Here is a 7975-nt window from a genome sequence, read left to right on the forward strand (position 1 = left end):
ACGAAGGAGTTATGGCCATTGAAGTTGGACCGGGAAAGCAGAATTTTGCCTGTCGACTAGAAAAATGAGCTAGTCGACCAAAAAAGTGGCTGGTCGACCACTTTCTCTTCTGGCCAACCAAAAAAAGTGGTTAGCCAACCAGTATAAGTAGCTGGTCGGCAGCTTTCCTTCAGCTTCCTGAAGATATTTTCTTGCCAGCTGTGCCAACTGGAAGGCACAAAAACCATCCTCCATACACGTGTATGAAAGGATGGCTTTGAGCCCTTAGCTTCCTCAACAAGCTTGGGGCTTGTTTTTCTATAAGAGGGAGGCCCTCCCTCCTTTCTCCAGGTTCACATTTTGGGGCATGAGAGTTATACATACATCTTTGTATCCATCTTGCATCTTCTCTTCATTTTTCTATTCAAAAGTGCATTTTCATCATACTATTGCACACAAACACACACTCAAACACCATACTCTTGTTGCTGAGGCTCTTTGAGGTTGGTTTTGGGGTCTTTGGACTAGTTTTGATCAAGGGAAGTTGCTGGAGTTGCATCTTTAAAAGGGTTCTACAAGGGCGAGTTTCTACCCTCTTGAACCTTGCTTTTTGCTTAAGCTTTTAGCCTTATTTTCATGGTGTTTTAGGCTTAACTTCCTATGGAAAAAGTTCTGATTTTGCATGCTTAACATGTTTGTTTAAGGTCTCTTTTGTGTTGGGGGTAGTTTACCCCCTCTTAGGCCCTGTTTGGCTTTGTTTTGTACCATCCTTTTAAGCTATTGTGACCACCTTGTTTTGGCCTTCTCACCACTGAAACTTAGAGGAATTTCAGTGGTGGAAATGGTGTTTTGAGGCCCCAAAGAGGAGAAGGTCATCCCCTCTCCTCTCCTTGTATGCCGTCATGCATTTGTGCCATGTGTTGCTTGTCCCTTTGTATAGTCCTCTTTGCTAGCTTTAATGCTTAAGGACCCTTGCATGCTTTGCTTATGTTGTTTGAATGATTTGGCATCATTTCATACCTTATTTCAGAGCTCATTGTGTTGTTACACTTCCATGATTGTCACTTCTTGAGCGCCCTTGAGGTTTGTGCTCTTAGGCCTAGTTGGTAGGCCAATGCATGTGCATGCTTGTATATGCTTTCGTGCCTTCATTTCTTAGCATTATGGCCACTGTTTTGGGCATGGCCGAGGTCTGTCGACATTCAGTTTAAGTCCATTTAGCATGTTTATTTGCATGTTGTTTGCATGCTTATGTTACATTGCATTGAGTATGCCATGTTGTTCTTTGCATTGTGTATGCTCATGTTACATTACATTGAGTATGCCATGTTCTTTGCATTGTGTATGTTCATGTTACATTGCATTGAATATGCCATGTTGTTATTTGCATTGTGTATGCCATGTTGTTGTTTGTATTGTGTTTAGCATGCTCGAGTTGCACTACATGTTTGTATGCTTGAGTTGCTTTGCATGTGTTTGGATAGGGTATTAGTCCAAACACGAGAAACAAGGGACGTTTCATACTTGAAGTGATGAAACGTGCCTCAATTCTCGGTCGCCGACACTCTTGATCAAGCATGATAGAGTTTAAGGCTTTATGTGTTATGTGTGCATTCATTTTACATTGAATTGTGCAATTGGGCTTCTCGGCCATCATGTATCGAGATGCGTGATTGGTGGCCCGAGGGTCGAGAACCACACTCCCTTGAGCTTATGAAATGATAGGGAGGGTGGTTGTGCACACATACCTTGCAAATACATTGCCATGCCCTTTCTTGCTCTCTGTTGCAGCAAACTGGAGAAGTGCAGCAACAAGTGGTTAGCAGACCAGAAAAACTAGCTGGCCGACCACTTTTTCTAGTCTGCAGCAATGGAAAGTGGTCGGCCAGTGGCTGGCAACACCCCCAAGTGGTCAGCCTTGTTCCTACTGGTCCCTAAGATAAGTTAGAAGCTTTCTGGAGCTTGGTGCATAGTTTTGAGAACAGTTGCAAACAGAGGCATATCGGGGCATCGCGATGGATTTCCAAACGAGGCGACCGAGCATGCATGCACTCTTCATCCTGAGGACCTTTTTTCTTTGTATTTCTTTCCTTAGCTAGTTTATGCTTTGGTTCTGTACCTAAGTAGTTAATGCATTTAGCTGCTTATTTGTGTTGTAATAACAAGTTAGTTAATTAGTTTTGTGATGTAATAATTAGTTTAATTAGCTTAGATTAGCTAGTTAGCTTCTTATTTGGACCCTCCATCGAGAGGGCCAACTGGTGTAATAAGCGTGCGTGCGTGTGATGCATGTCTTCTAACCCCCATTTCTTTCTCCCTTTTACTTAACCGCTTACGATGGTTAGTTTTAGGGCATATTTTGATTAGCATACCTTATGCTTGCATGCGTGCATCCATTCACCTGTTTTGCATGCACCAGGCTCAGCGCATCATACTAACTGCATTGTATTTCAATACATTTGCTTGAATACATGTTCAAACAACATGTTATTGAGTTGCATTCACATGACATGATTAGAATAGCCGAGCCTATTTTAGTTGCATTTTTGCATGTGTTGCATTAGCCATCTTAACATGAACTAGGATCATGCATGATTTCTAACTAGTTCTCTGTTTTGGATCGGAGTACATTGTGACTGTTTACGCTTTAGCATACTGCATGTGTGTAAATGCTGCCATGTTTAGCATGCTTACCATGAGGCTAACTGCTTAAGTGTTTAACTGCCTGAATGCCTGTGGGTGAAGGTTGGATTGCTTGAATTGGAGCAATTCATCAAAATCCTCGTCTTAGCCTACTTGCGAGTAGCAAACTTTAAACCGTTTTCAAACAAACAAACATGCAATGTTTTGTTCCAACTTAGGCGATCTAGTCTATACTTGTATGTTGTACGCATCACATAGTAATTCTAGGTTAATAACCAAAATAAGAACACCTGTGTTTTCAAAAATATAATATCATGTTAGTAAAGGCCGATCTTTGATCGGGCGAGCGGGGGTGCTCATTGCATGACCTTCCCCTCTTGTACCCAAGTTCTCGAGCCGAGGAAACTTTGGTGATGATGGACACGTGGCCTTAGGCACGAGTCAGGGTTTCTTAAATTTCCCAAATTAAAAATTTAGGTGGCGACTCTAGGTCTGGCAAAACATTCCATAGTTGGCACTTCTTCATAAAAATCAGTTTTCCAAAACGATTTTCCGAATTTGGACTCTTTGGTGATTTATCGGTCTCACATTGCACTTTGTGAGATTAGATTGAAAACCATGACACGAGTCTGAACTGTAGTAGCCTAGAACAAAACGATTTCGCGCCCTCGCGCGCGGTGCCTGGAGTTCTCGGGGCTATCTACAGAACGTCATGCATGATGCCTAAGTCTTTTCCAGACATCCTAAGGCTCAATGGATTCATATGCGAGATAGAAACTCGTGCTCTGATACCACTTGTCACGCCCCAAACTCGCCCCTAAAAATTTGGGCATGACCAACTCGATAACGGTCTCGAAACTCAGTAATTATGAAATATGGGGCCTAAACAGAAGCAATTATCAACTTAAAACAACATCCATTGAGCTAATGCTTATATGCCAGGATCCCAGAACATTTCATCAAATAGCCCAACGCATAATGAACATATACATGGAGACAGTTATACACATACATATATACAGTCCCAACCCCGTCTATGGGGTACAACTAAAGCATCAAAAGCAAAAGTTATACATGCTTGACAACATTTGACAAAAGGCCAGACCAATGCTATGAGCTATGAAAAGAACTTCACAAAAATGGGTAATTTCACTGGACTGCCTGGGCTAACACTAACCTCCGGGTTGATTACCTATAGAGACAGACATAACACGGGGTGAGCAAGGCTCAGTGAATAATAGTATGTAAAGAATTCAATTGCATAAACTTGAATTACAACGTATGTAAGAGCATAGGTCACATGTTTGACCTCGTTCTGTAAACCTTTCCAAACGGCCTTGGGCCCAAACTTTATACAAAATGGCCTCAAGCCCAACATATCATACGGAACGGCCTCGGGCCCGCATATCAACAGCTGTCTGAGCATTGGAGGGTAGGTGGTACATCAACATGTACACCACCTCCCTCGGCCATAGGCCATGAATCATATTTAATTTAAATCACATTAAGGTCGGTGAGACTTTGACATATCCTCACCTTCCTCTTCTTTAGATTTGTCCACACTCAGTGGTTTATAACTGAATGGCCTTGGGCCCATCATTAGCAAAATAGAATGACCTCAGGTCCATGGAGGTATTATTGTTCAATAATGCACCTAAGTTTTCCAACTGCTCCTCACGAGTTAACATAGTTAACTTACGAATAATAGAATGTTAATATTAACTAATAAAAGTAAACAAAATATATCACTACAGAACTATTACTCACAGTGCTGTGGCAGAGCGATAGTCCCTTCTGGGATGGAACGTACACACACATGCAATTCATACATTAGTCCATTTCCCGTTTAATCAACATTCGATTCGTTTAACTTCCATTCAATTTACGAACATTTTAAAAGCCCCAAACACATATTTTAGCGATTCTAGAGGGTCAAACAAGAGAAAAAGAGCACACATATTTGTCCACATGGCCCGCACGTGCGGCAGTACTCCACCGCACGTGCGGGAAGGTGGGCCGCACGTGCGGTAATCCTCCCCCGCACGTGTTTTTATTTCAGAATCTCAACTTCGGTCTCCTCTGTTTTCCACATGTGCGGCTGTGAGCCCTGCACGTGCAGTCAGAACGCCGGTTTTGCACACTTCGAATCAAGGCAAATCTTAAACTTGGGAAACACATTACAAGGCACAAAATAGGGAAATTAATGCAATATTGTAGCTTAACATCACAATAACATGGATCACAAGTATATAACCCCACAATAACCATGAATCACAAGCTCAATTAAGTCAATCCTCTTCAATTGCATATAAACAATTCAATACTCTTATGTTTATGATTATATTTGGTATATGAACTATATATATGTATAACCATATGAGTTCGTCAAGAAAAACCAAAGACCAAGATGTAATTTCTCCATGTAGTTCAAATTAACTCAAAATAACCAAAAAATGAGAGGCATCTTCTCAATTAGCAACCTTCATGAACAAATCCCTTTCACAAACCCTAGCTTACATAATATAAAAGGGATTTCAATTGAAGAGGTTAATTTTGGTGAATTGTTCTTACCTTGTACTCAAATCTCCACAATCCCTCTCAATTTCTTCAATCTCTCCTTGTTGATCATCTTCTCCCCTCTCATCTTCCTCTCTAACTCTCAGGAGATATTTTTGTCTTACCATATAACAAGTGACCAACTAAAATATTAAAAGGCTCATTTTAAGAGTTAGGCATAAATTAATCAGTTTAATCATTTCGAATCAGATTTTTACAAAAGTTCTTATTATGATTTAAAAATCATGCTTATCACTATTATGTAATCAATTTCAGATTATCATGCTTCTAAGGTCGTCAATTACTGATCCAAACATCACAATTGTAGCAGATATTTCTCATAATTGACAAATATAACTCCATAATCATGCAATTCACACAATTAAACTTAATTTCACATGAAATTTCACATTGACCAGATAAATACACATAATAAGAGACCCAAATCATACCATAAAACGTATAAGAGGGTCAGGTTATTACAGAATTCCTCGGGATTTGCAAAAATATAATCAATTGAGAGGAAAAGAGGCATGCTAAGCTCTTAATGAATGAGATCATGTTTGTCAATGTGAGTACTGAGAAAGGTCCTGGCTTAGTCCAGATTGGTTCTACATTGTGTTCAGTGCGAGCGACTAGTCGCTTTCTTAGAAAATTTCAAAAAATGTTTTCTGTGGTCCTGTGAAGACATGTGTGGAATTGATCTTGAGATTGTGCATAGGATTACTCCATGTCTCTAGACTTGACCCCTTTTTGCTTTCGAACCTTGAACTTTAATTCAGAATGTTCAACGATCAATTACAACATGAGGCTTGTATGGCCAGATTAGAAGCAGCCCATGAACTAGGAGCAATAAGGTTGTATGACATCAAAGGAGGCCCGCCAGGCCAGATTTGAAGCAGGCCTCAAACTATGGCAAAAAGGTTAGATCAAGAAGATCAGATACCATCAAAGAAAGCTTGCAAAGCTAGATCAGAAGTAGCCCTTGAACTAGGGGCAAAAATGTCAGACATGCTCAAAGATTCAAAAGATGGGTCATTCAGCAAACCAATGAAGACTGGCAAGAAAGCCTGGTTCGAGCAGCTAAAAGAAGAAAGTTTATTATCGAAGGACAATCAAGTTCCTATCTACAACACTAGGGGCAACTTCAGACCTCGATTGAATGGATTCCTACATCATCAGCAAACAGCAGTCATTCTCTTGGATTCAGATGGCTTCGAGATCTCAAACTGATCAACATGGACAAGTTATACTTTTTACCCTTGAGAGGCTGGGACGAAAACCCAGAAAGGCGACCAAGGCAAAAGCTAGAGCTAGAAAAAGAAAAGAAAAGAACAAAAATGAAAGAAAAAAATGAAAAGAAAAAGAAAAGATGAAAAGAAATGAAAAGAAGAAAATAAATGAAAAGAAAAGAAAAACAGAGCTCGCAAGGTTCAAAACCCGGAAGGGCGGCCTTGGCAAAAGTTAGAGCGCAAAAGGAGAGCGTCAATGCTCGAGTGCAACTTAACCTGGAACTACGTCAGGCCTAAGTCCCATGTTTGGGATACGTAGGCAACTTCATCCTGAAGTTTGGCCCTGATCATTTCCAGCCTGCTTGGCTCATACATGTTGATTCGTTTACCCTTGTTCAACTCGGCTATCTTATTCATGTGCAAATTGGCTCATCTTTATTCAAAATCGGATTGTCCTATTCCGTTGGAAAGATTCAGTTGCAAGATGATTCAAAGTTCAAATCTGAGGTTGTGCATCTCAAGAGTAAATTCTATGTTCGTCAATTCAGTTGAAAATAGTTTTTGAGCATTTTTAATGAGGTTGACTAATTTTCTCAAAAATTACTCTATCTTTTTCAAAACTGGACCATTTCTTGGACCCAAAAAAAGAAAATTTTCAATGCTCATAGCCTGACTTACATGATTTCAAATCAGAAAATCGAACAAACATGTTAATCTAACCCTCATGTTGGTCAAAAAAATTTTAGCAGAAATCCAAAAAACAAAAAATGGTCAAAATGATGAACTAGGGACACAATTGAGTCAGGTTTTTTGTCTTTTCCTCGTTGTCAACACACTTGCTAGAAAGGGCACCATACTTGCCGGAAGGGGCACTATATTTGCCAGAAAAGGGCACAACTGAGGTTAGCAGCAAAGGGCCGAAAACTCTCTCATCCTCCAAGCAGCGAGGTATCAAGCAATGTGCGAAGCACGGATTGAAACTGGAGTGGGATGTTCAATTCTCTAATCTAGATGATCACACCCAAATTGGTATCTGACCTGGAATGGGAGTGTAGAAAACACAATTCATGAGGCCAATCAATTGTATACTTGGCTGGTGGGACGATCAAGCTAAGCCAGGGACATCGTTAACCGATGTCTGTTGCAGATCTGCTGCACCTCCTGTCGCATCACATTCCCTCTGTGGGAAAGGCTCACTAGTTGTGAGCGAAAGAAAGAGAATCTAGCAGAATACTAAGGGCACAAGCCCACAACTTCCATCTTATCCAGCAACTACCAAGGGGAGGGATAAAAAATAAGAGAGATTGAAGAATAAAGAGATGTGCGCTGAGAGAAAAAGTGAGAAAAAGGCTTTTCAGAGAAAAAGAGATTGAGTGCCAGAGTGATGTGAGAATCAAAAATAAGAAAGGGTGGGAAACAACCCGAAGAAACAGGCTCCTCGTGCACTGAGAGGTTTCTCGCCTTTGTATCACATCCGAGTGTTGTGTTTATTGTTTTTGTTTGTCTCGATTCTTGTTTTGAGTAGTTGTGAGTGTCTATAGATGTGTTTAGGTTGTTTACCTTTT

Source organism: Camellia sinensis, chromosome 1 (genome assembly GCF_055761805.1).
Source record: "Camellia sinensis isolate YWXY chromosome 1, ASM5576180v1, whole genome shotgun sequence".
Lineage (NCBI taxonomy): Eukaryota > Viridiplantae > Streptophyta > Magnoliopsida > Ericales > Theaceae > Camellia > Camellia sinensis.